This window comes from Haliotis rubra, unplaced genomic scaffold (genome assembly GCF_003918875.1).
Source record: "Haliotis rubra isolate DU_JTF1 unplaced genomic scaffold, ASM391887v1 Scf1411, whole genome shotgun sequence".
NCBI lineage: Eukaryota > Metazoa > Mollusca > Gastropoda > Lepetellida > Haliotidae > Haliotis > Haliotis rubra.
The window spans coordinates 129,547-141,224 of NW_025765350.1; the positions used below are offsets into that span (position 1 = coordinate 129,547).

Sequence of the window (11,678 nt, forward strand, 5' to 3'; positions counted from 1 at the left end):
TATATTATTTGTCAATTTAATTTTTTTTTAAAACTCCGTATTTTGAACCTCTGTGTGTGTGTGTGTGTGTGCGCGCGCGAGCGCGCGTGCGTGCGTGCGTGTGTGTCTGTGACCCCTTCTTGAAATGTGGTAAGATAGCGGTTCTTTGAACCATGTGTTTCTACGCGTTACAAGAGACCACGTTTCAAGGCACTTTTGCCGATCTAAATCTAAATTTGAAAGCTCGCGGTTCCAAATTAGGCTAAGAAATATCCCCTCTACAGTGGGACCACATCGAAATTCAAAACACGGTGTGTATCACTTTAGAAATGAGTTGAAACGGTATGTAATTAAGTGGACATGCATCCCTAAAAACATTAGAAAATCACCACAACTTCATTATTGAGAATTGCGGCTATTTCATGGTAGAATGGAGGCGGTGGGGTATCCTAGTAGTTAAAAAGTCCACTCCTCACGCCGAAGACCCGGGTTCGATTCCCCACATGGGTACAATGTGTGAAGCCCATTTCTGGTATCCCTTGTGAAGCCCATTTCTGGCATCTCCTGCCGTGATATTGCTGGAATGTTGCTAAAAAAGCGGCGATAAACTAAACTCACTCCATCACTCATGATAGATTGGATGCTGTCGCTGCTTTGTAATACACCAAGAGATATAGAAATTAATAGTTGTGAGTATCAGTAGTTCTTCAATCACCAGGCAAGGCACGAGACCATGGTCAGATATACCTTTTAACGAATCAAAACGATGTATTGGAACATGTGATCACGGGAAGGTCAGGCTAGGATCGAACCATTTAAAAAGCTTGTTTTAACACGAGTAGAGTGGTGGGTTTTTTCAATCGACACACGCGAATCGCCGACACTCAAGTTTCCCATTATTAGTTGTTGAGAGATATGGACTGATGTAAATGTAAGGCATTTCTGTTCGAAGCAAACGTATTTTTAAAGGCGATGGGGTAGCTATGGGGGTTAAAGAGTTCGCACCTCACACGGAAGGCCTGGGTTCGATTCCCCACAGGGCTACAATGTGTAAAGCCCATTCCTGCGGGATCGTGTGTCAGGCTCGCGGAGTTTACACATGTCATCGTATCCCAGTTACGATGCTCAAGCTGTTGATTAATGAATTGCCTGGTTCCGACTCGATTATTTACAGACCGCCGCCATATAGCTGGAATATTGCCGTGTGCAACCAATCAATCCATTTCTGGGTGTGTCCCCTCGCGGTGATATTGTAAAAAGCGGCATAAATGTTACTCACTCATTGCAAGAAAAGCTACGCATTTTGTTCCGTGCACAGAATGATTTTCCTTCAAATCACAAATCCGTAGGTAGACGGTCATTCATACCCGGCCTTATAAGTCCGATATATTTTGAAGTATTGCCCAAAACAGGTAATTAAAGAAACAGGAAAAGAAACGTCATACAAACAGACATTTATTCTACGAGCTTTTCAACCACACACATCCATCCAACAGCATGAAAACAACACACCACATGATAATCACAAAAGAGGCTGATGGGTAAGGAATAAATAAGGCCAAAGACACCGTTTTTACTGAGAAAAGCAATATTTTAAAAGGTAATGCCAACAATGAACCAACCAAAAGAAATGTGTGACATATCTGACGTATTGATACCTGACAGGTATCGCCTATGAGATGACTGGGAGAGTGGGGTGTGCTGATGGCAGTCAGGTTTTGGGACGGGTTCGAACTATGATGGAATGGGTTCTGCCCGGATGAATTTGGGAATAATTACGGTTTGTATGAAAGTAGTTTTGCTTTAAACTTTGCTTGAATGTGTAGAGGATCATTACAGAGTCGAAACAGAGTAGGAGGTCCATTTCTAATACTTCCATAATACTCAATAATGGAACAAAATACTAGAGAGGTGATACTGGGGTGTTTGGAACACAACACTAGAGAGGTGACACTGGGGTGTTTGGAAGACAACACAAGAGGTGACACTGGGGTGTTTGGAACACAACATTAGAGAGGTGATACTGGGATATTTGGAACACAACACTAGAGGTGACACTGGGGTGTTTGGAAGACAACACAACAGGTGACACTGGTGTCTTTGCAACACAACACTGGAGAGGTGACACAGGTGTCCTTGGAACACTACACTAGAGAGGTGACACTGGGTCTTTGGAACACAACACAAGAGACGTGCCACTAGTGTCTTTGGAACAGAACACTAGAGAGGTGATACTGGGATATTTGGAACACAACACTAGAGCTGACACTTGTGTCTTTGGAACACAACACTAGAAAGGCGACACAGGTGTCTTTAGAACACTACACTAGAGAGGTGATACTGGGATGTTTGGAACACAACACTAGAGAGGTAACTCTGGAATGTTTGGAACACAACACTAAAGATGTGACACTGGTGTCCTTGGAACACAACACTCACTAGAAAGGTTGCACAGGTGTTTTTGGAACAGTACACTACAGAGGTGCCACTAGAGAGGTGATTCTGGTGGTGCTTGGAACACAACACTAGAGGTGACACAGGTTTGAACACTTCACTAGACAGCTGACACAGGTGTCTTTGGAACACAACACTAGAGAGGTGGCACAGGTTCTTTGGATCACAACACTAGAAAGGTGACACAGGTGTCCTTGGAACACTACACTAGAGAGGTGATACTGGGATATTTGGAACACAACACTAGAGCTGACACTTGTGTCTTTGGAACACAACACTAGAAAGGCGACACAGGTGTCTTTAGAACACTACACTAGAGAGGTGATACTGGGATGGTTGGAACACAACACTAGAGAGGTAACACTGGAATGTTTGGAACACAACACTAAAGATGTGACACTGGTGTCCTTGGAACACAACACTAGAAAGGTTGCACAGGTGTTTTTGGAACAGTACACTACAGAGGTGCGACTAGAGAGGTGATTCTGGTGGTGCTTGGAACACAACACTAGAGGTGACACAGGTTTGAACACTTCACTAGACAGCTGACACAGGTGTCTTTGGAACACAACACTAGAGAGGTGGCACAGGTGTCTTTGGATCACAACACTAGAGAGGTGATACTGGTGTCTTTTTAACACAACACTGGAGACGTGCCACTAGTGTCTTTGGAACACAACACAAGAGGTGACACTGGTGTCTTTGGAACACAACACAAGAGGTGACACTGGTGTCTTTGTTACACTACACTAGAGAGGTGCCACTGGGTCTTTGGAACACAACACAAGAGACGTGCCACTAGTGTCTTTAGAAGACAACACTAGAGAGGTGATACTGGGATATTTGGAACACAACACTAGAGCTGACACTTGTGTCTTTGGAACACAACACTAGAAAGGCGACACAGGTGTCTTTGGAACACTACACTAGAGAGGTGATACTGGGATGTTTGGAACACAACACTAGAGTGATAACACTGGAATGTTTGGAACACAACACTAGAGAGGTGTCACTGGTGGTTTTGCAACACAACACTAGAGGTGACACTGGTGTCTTTGGAACACAACACTAGAGAGGTGACACCGACGTCTTTGGAACACAAAACTAGAGTGGTGACACTGATGTCTTTGGAGCACAACACTAGAGAGGTGATACTGGGATATTTGGAACACAACACTAGAGCTGACACTTGTGTCTTTGGAACACAACACTAGAAAGGCGACACAGGTGTCTTTGGAACACTACACTAGAGAGGTGATACTGGGATGTTTGGAACACAACACTAGAGTGATAACACTGGAATGTTTGGAACACAACACTAGAGAGGTGTCACTGGTGGTTTTGCAACACAACACTAGAGCTGACACTTGTGTCTTTGGAACACAACACTAGAAAGGCGACACAGGTGTCTTTAGAACACTACACTAGAGAGGTGATACTGGGATGTTTGGAACACAACACTAGAGAGGTAACTCTGGAATGTTTGGAACACAACACTAAAGATGTGACACTGGTGTCCTTGGAACACAACACTCACTAGAAAGGTTGCACAGGTGTTTTTGGAAAAGTACACTACAGAGGTGCCACTAGAGAGGTGATTCTGGTGGTGCTTGGAACACAACACTAGAGGTGACACAGGTTTGAACACTTCACTAGACAGCTGACACAGGTGTCTTTGGAACACAACACTAGAGAGGTGGCACAGGTTCTTTGGATCACAACACTAGAAAGGTGACACAGGTGTCCTTGGAACACTACACTAGAGAGGTGATACTGGGATATTTGGAACACAACACTAGAGCTGACACTTGTGTCTTTGGAACACAACACTAGAAAGGCGACACAGGTGTCTTTAGAACACTACACTAGAGAGGTGATACTGGGATGGTTGGAACACAACACTAGAGAGGTAACACTGGAATGTTTGGAACACAACACTAAAGATGTGACACTGGTGTCCTTGGAACACAACACTAGAAAGGTTGCACAGGTGTTTTTGGAACAGTACACTACAGAGGTGCGACTAGAGAGGTGATTCTGGTGGTGCTTGGAACACAACACTAGAGGTGACACAGGTTTGAACACTTCACTAGACAGCTGACACAGGTGTCTTTGGAACACAACACTAGAGAGGTGGCACAGGTGTCTTTGGATCACAACACTAGAGAGGTGATACTGGTGTTTTTTTAACACAACACTGGAGACGTGCCACTAGTGTCTTTGGAACACAACACAAGAGGTGACACTGGTGTCTTTGGAACACAACACAAGAGGTGACACTGGTGTCTTTGTTACACTACACTAGAGAGGTGCCACTGGGTCTTTGGAACACAACACAAGAGACGTGCCACTAGTGTCTTTAGAAGACAACACTAGAGAGGTGATACTGGGATATTTGGAACACAACACTAGAGCTGACACTTGTGTCTTTGGAACACAACACTAGAAAGGCGACACAGGTGTCTTTGGAACACTACACTAGAGAGGTGATACTGGGATGTTTGGAACACAACACTAGAGTGATAACACTGGAATGTTTGACACACTAGAGAGGTGTCACTGGTGGTTTTGCAACACAACACTAGAGGTGACACTGGTGTCTTTGGAACACAACACTAGAGAGGTGACACCGGCGTCTTTGGAACACAAAACTAGAGTGGTGACACTGATGTCTTTGGAGCACAACACTAGAGAGGTGATACTGGGATGTTTGGCACACAACACAAGAGGTGATACTGGTGTCTTTGGAACACAACACAAGACCTGACACTGGTGTCTTTGGAACACAACACAAGAGGTGATACTGGTCCCTTTGAAACACAACACTAGAGAGGTGACACTGTTGTATTTGGAACACACCACTGCAGGTGAGACTGGTGTCTTTGAAACACAACACTACAGAGGTGATACTGGTGTCTTTGGAACATAATACTAGAGAGGTAATACTGGGGACACTTCCCTAACACCTCACCCACCAGCTCCTTTACACCTCACCCATCCCTCTCCTGCTCGTCACCCTCACCTCACCGACCTCTCTGAAGCACCCCACCCATCCATGTCTCTAACACTGCAAAAAACCACATCCATAGCACCTCACCCAACCTCTCTAGAACCTGACCCATCACTTCCCTAACACTTCAGCCACCCCTCTCTAGCACCCCACCCACAACATCTTTAACACCTCACCCATCACTTCACTAACATCTCACTCAGCACTTCCTTAACACCTCACCCACCCCTCTCTAGCACCTCACCCACTACTTCCCTAACACCTCATCCACCACTTCCCAAACACCTCATCCACCCCTCTCTAGCCTAGCACCTCACCCATCACTTCCCTAATACCTCACCAACCCCTCTCTAGCACCTCACTCATCAATGTCTCCAACACCGCAACAACCACCTCCATAGCACCTCACCCACCACCTCTATAGCACCTCACCTAACACCCATCCACTCTGACACTGAGTTGATCCTCTGTTTGACAACAAGTGGCCACATACTCCGTACAACTCTGGAACACTCTGCTTTAGTCCGGCCTGAACCAACACACCCGCACACTCCCGTCACAACATGTCCGTGTTCCTGCTGGTCTGCATGTATGTCAACAGTTATATTCAGTCCTGAACATGCGAATTGAGATCTTTGATGTAAATCAAAATCAACGTCATGGAATTATGACATGATAATATCTAAAAATCCTTCACCCATCAGCCTCACATTAATGCAGCTCTTCAAAATTTGATCAGAAGAATTCAATATACTGAGTAAAACGTTTATCGCACGTTACGGTTTCAATCAGGGTCAAGGTCGTTAGTGGAGGACATGCTCGTGGGTCTTTAAAGGATGAGGTAGACTGCCGATGACCAATCAGAACACAGCATTTACAGCATGAAGCCAGACTTCATGCCTCCGAAGATGCCCTTCCTGTTCTTGTCCTGTTTGACTGAAACAACAGGGTGAAGGTAAATCAACTTCATTCTTCCAAGTTCCCAGACATCGATACTCAATGTATTTATGTTTAGGTATTTATGTCGTCTATTGAGTGTTCAGTCCATACATATTTCACATTTTCTACCTGGAACAGTGTCGGCTTTGGACGCTCCAACAGCAGCTGCAGCGTCGTCATCTGTGGCCAGGTCAGCAACAGCTTCAGACGACTCAGCATTTCGCTCTGCTGCACCTTGGCCCCTCTCCATTTCAGCAACTGCAGCTGCTCTCGCCTCCTCCAGTGCTGCGTAGATATGGGCCTTCTCCAATGCTACTGCTTCTAATCTATGGACCTCCAAGGCTGCAGGCGTCCCAACGTTCTTCGTGGAATAAGCAGACACTCTCTCGGCCTCCAGAGCTGCAAATATCAGGGCCTCCTTCCAGGCGGCATACCCCGCGTCTGCTGCACCAGCAGCAGCCTCGGCCTTCTCTACAGCAGCAGCCACAGCTGATCTCTCAGCTTCCATTGCATCAGCAATCAGGAGTTTCTCTTGTGCGACGAACGCTTCGGCGGCTTGGCGATCTGCCTCCCGCTTCAGCATCTCTACTCTCTGATCTGTTGGGGGAACGATTGTAGGTCAGGCGACCACTTACTCAGAATGTTAAAGTCAGATTGAAAGTCTTGTTCTTGTGTATCAAACTAGCAAAAACAGATACGTTTTGAATTTAAACCATAATCCTATATTGCTTATTTCTTAAACGAATCATGCGGCAAATATATGGATTTTACGTATCTCACAGAAACAACAAATAACATTGTTCTGTAGGCTATTCACGTCCACCAATCACCACGAAGAACAACCGATGTTGGTGGCATCGGAAAAGAGTATAGTAGATGACCGACCCGGGTTCGATTGCCCAAATGGGTAACATGTGTGAAGCCCATTTCTCGTGTCCCACGTCGTGATATTGCTGGAATAGTGCTAAAAACGGCGTAAAACCATACTCACTCACTGTAAGAGGCTAAATGGATCAGGTAAATCCCTGAACGCCATTATGGAGCTGTATATTGCTGAATGTGGCGTTGAACAATCAACAAGACAAACATAGATTTATTCCTTACAAAATAAATGCATTCTTTACAAACATCATATATGTTACAAATACCTACCATCGCGGTATTTGAGGTATCTCTGAAATTCATACACGGCTAAAGCCAGGCCGTGTAGAAAGATCATCTTGTTTTCACTGCTGTGGAGAAATAAAACAAAGAGTCTTTTATTATTTACAAAGTAATACACTGTGTCTCTGTCACTGTCCACTCTCTTGTTATTTCAATACACAATCAATCGAAACACAGTTGGGGTCGAAGAACCTTATTTGTTTCAATACGTTTCTACGTTAATTTGCAACTTTGTGTTTATGACAAAGTTTAACCTGCCCATATTTCTCAACTGATACGGGAAAAACAGAGAGCTTCTTATGGTCTTCAGTAAAAGGCGACTAACGGATCGGGTGGTCAGGCTCGCTGACTTGGGTGACACATGTCATCATGTCACAGTTGCATAGATCGATGTTCATGCTGTTGATCACTGGATTGTCTACTCGATTATTTACAGACCGCCGCCATATAGCAGGAATATTGCTAAGTGAGCGTAAAACTAAACACACTCACTCACTCTTGTGGTCTCCAGTCAACTGTAACACGTATGCTGCTTTCTCATAAGTGAGGCATATTGTTTGGGGAAAATCATATAATACATACACTATATAATCAAAGCACTTAGCGCAGAATGATTTCCGTTCATAAATTTAATGTGTTCTGGAAAAATAAATCTGATTTATGGATATCATTTTAACTTTTTAGGACAACAAAAAAACAAATGAATGCTATTTGGATAGCTTACTATTTTTACATAAGTTCCCTGGTTCTAGTGTAACCCTAATCATGTAAGACTGCTTTCTCAAGAACATGCGTAACCAAAAAATTAATAACTTATGCTCACGTTACGGTTTACACACACATATCAAAACCTGTCACCTACCTCGTATCGACTAGTGGAGATAGCAGCTTCTAAACAACAGCGACAACAACAAAACGTCCGACAGAGGCGGGATTGCGCTGACAATGAAGACGTAACTATGCAGGATCGTCTATGACGTCACTTCCCGTTCAAGTGATCTTTCGTCACAGACTCCGGCGCAGTGATGAGTAGACATAACATGGTCGCATGGAACTCTGGGTAGGAGAGTACTTTCGCCATATTGGCACGTAATCATTATAAATACGTCCAGCAGACTGATATTTGATTTGATTTTAATTATCATGACACAGTTTCAATCAATGTTTATACCATGTCAGTGTCGGCCTTATCTGGTTTCATGTAGGGGAGACCGGGGTCAATTGTAACACCTTTTACTTAACTTCTTGTAGTTCGATCCCAGACGACCGCTCACAAAGTTAATCGGTACTAACTAGTACATTGGCTTCTTAGCTTTAAACCTCAGTGTCGTTTCAAGTTCACTATCATGTCTTTATAAAGTTATTACGTATCAAATGCAATGACTACAAGTGTTACAACTGACCCCTAGCACGGGGCAATTGTAACAAGTGGATGGGGCAATTGTAACAAAGAAGGTTCAAATGTAACAATTTGTTTATTTTCGAAATAAAATCAAAATGAAATGTGGAAAGATGTTATCTTGATCAGTTGAAGTGGAAATGGATTAACAATAAACCTTTATCACCACCGACATTTAAAATGTTTTTCTTTTAAAATTCATGTATTGGTATGCCCAAAATATAATACAAAGACTTACACCAAAAAACTTTCACCCGAGGCTAATACTATCAACATAACACTGAAAATGTTCTGCTATGATAAACCTAGTAAGAACTAACATTAAACCTTCATCATAATTTGCTTTATTATCATAACACAAGGGAAAATTACATGGGGGCAATTGTAACACAGTGTTACAATTGCCCCTGATGGCAGTAGCCATATTTCATGCCACGTCACACGTTAACAACCTTGGGCTTCTCAAATATTTCTACTTCCAAATATGTCGTAATATCTAAATTTTACACTTGAAAAGTTAATTTCATACTAAACACCATTTACTGCATTAAGAACGGTTTAATACGTTTTGTGAAACATTTACTTACCTATGTGAAAAACGATTTTTCGTCAACTGTATCTCGCCATAAGCGAGCAGATGAAAAACTCCTGGATGAGTACCGCAGGAAAGTAAAGGGAAATAACTCTACTCACCTACACCCGGTCTCCCCTATATTGTAGATTTTGATATTAATTTCTCAAAATTACGCTTATTCGTAAGAGGCGATAAGCGGCATCGAATGGTCAGACTCGCTGACTTGTTTGACAGGTGTCATTGTATCCCAATTGCGTTGATCGATGCTGTTGATCACTGGATTGTCTAGTCCAGAATCGATTATTTACAGACCGCCGCCATATACCTGTAATATTGTTGAGTCGGAGTTAAACAACCAACCAGCCAACCAACAGCTTTCGAATTTCAAAATTGTGTGGATATGAAATAACGTGTGTGAAATGTCTACGTTTAATAATCGGAAAACATCCTAAACATAAAAGCTCTTAAACATGTGTATGTGTATGTATTTTGATATCTGTTAGCGTTTTGTGCAGATAATAATATACGTACGACAGGTGAAGAAGTATCCAAGAGACAGTAATTCATGGAAAGGGTCAAAAACGGCTTTTAACATTTGCACAAGATTTCCATTGTCATCAAGGGCGGTAGAGTAGCCTAGTGGTTAAAGCGTTCGCTCGTAAAGCCGAAGACCTGGGTTCGATTCCCCACATGGATACAATGTGTGAAGCCCATTTCTGGTGTCCCCGATCGTGATATTGCTGGAATAGTGCTAAAAGCGGCGTAAAACTAAACTCACTCACTCCACTGTCGATATTTCCTTTGTATGAATAATGTATGTCAGAACAAACTAAGCCACATTTATACATCCTTCAAATTTCTCTGGACCGTGAATATTTGCTGAGTTGATTAATCAATGCAGGGTACACTTTGTAAATGGGTACAAGACGCCAGTTATAAGAACTGTAAAAATAACTCCCTAATAACCCATGAAGATCCGGGTCTAAGCATGCGTGTTGTAAGAGGCGACTAACGGGATCGGGTGGTCAGGAAGGCTGACTTGGTTGATGCATATCCCATTTGCGTAGATATATATTCCTGATGTTGATCACTGGATTGTCTGGTCCAGATTCGATTATTTACAGACCGCCGCCATATAGCTAGAATATTGCTGAGTCAGCGTAAAACAACAAGCAAACAAAAACAAACAAAAATAACCTCACTAATAAGGATACTGTCGACACGTCGTGTGTGTGCGCATACATGCGTATATTCCTGTATTTAATTTTAGTAATGAAAGGAACCTTTCACAAATGAAACCGCATATTCTGATTTTAAGGTTAAAAAATAGCTTTCACATATTTCACAATTTTAAATTTACGTGCCTTTTCTCGCAGTTTGCACGCGCCAAGGAAAGTTGCAAAATTGCTGATGAAATTGCAATATTCACTTACTCACTCAGTCGGAGTTTGCTAGCTGCTCTAGTATCACAGCAAATGTATGTTGTATGAATGGTGACCTTAAGACAATAATCAAGAGGCTAAGTACCAAATGACTAAAATATGTCAAATCCCTCAGCTGGAACAACCCGAATTTCGTTAACTCGTTTCCTGTCTACAACTGTCTGCACGCGCGCATAGAATGCTGCGCATACCAGTTTCGGAACCGGTCTCGGCAAGCATCACGTACCAGTCTCCATTGCACATTGGACATTTTCCGTATAAATGCACAAACATTTGAAGGAAAGGTTTAATGGGATTATAGCATAATTATGTTGTTTTCTACATTCAAGCTGTCGTAATTTAGGAACTGTGAGTTTGATATTGTAACCAGAGCAATGTTTTCTTTGAACACTTGGTTATAACGTATCAGTAATGTTTTTAGTAAAATGTAGTGTTGGATGTGTCCCATGTAGTGGTGGATGTGGAAGTGTCGTCCCATGTGGTGGTGGATGTGGTAGTGGTGTCCCATGTGGTGGTGGATGTGGTAGTGGTGTCCCATGTGGTGGTGGATGTGGTAGTGGTGTCAAATGTGGTGGTGGATGTGGTAGTGGTGTCCCATGTGGTGGTGGATGTGGTAGTGGTGTCCCATGTGGTGGTGGATGTGGTAGTGGTGTCCCATGTGGTGGTGGATGTGGTAGTGGTGTCCCTTGTGGTGGTGGATGTGGTAGTGGTGTCCCA

At 43.1% G+C, this 11,678-nt stretch overlaps 3 long non-coding RNA genes across 3 annotated transcripts; 2 read left to right on the forward strand and 1 right to left on the reverse strand.

Moving 5' to 3' along the window:
* Positions 1–1,919: 1,919 nt before the first annotated feature.
* LOC124269025 lies at positions 1,920–2,672 on the forward strand. The gene is made up of 3 exons (XR_006896402.1): positions 1,920–2,030; positions 2,242–2,286; positions 2,622–2,672. It is a non-coding gene; the product is annotated as an uncharacterized LOC124269025 (long non-coding RNA).
* Positions 2,673–4,536: 1,864 nt separating this feature from the next.
* LOC124269026 lies at positions 4,537–5,224 on the forward strand. The gene is made up of 3 exons (XR_006896403.1): positions 4,537–4,566; positions 4,848–4,919; positions 5,021–5,224. It is a non-coding gene; the product is annotated as an uncharacterized LOC124269026 (long non-coding RNA).
* Positions 5,225–6,882: 1,658 nt separating this feature from the next.
* On the reverse strand, positions 6,883–8,487 carry LOC124269028. The gene is made up of 3 exons (XR_006896404.1): positions 8,409–8,487; positions 7,535–7,614; positions 6,883–6,979 (listed from the first exon to the last, which is right to left on the reverse strand). It is a non-coding gene; the product is annotated as an uncharacterized LOC124269028 (long non-coding RNA).
* Between the last annotated feature and the right edge of the window lie 3,191 nt (positions 8,488–11,678).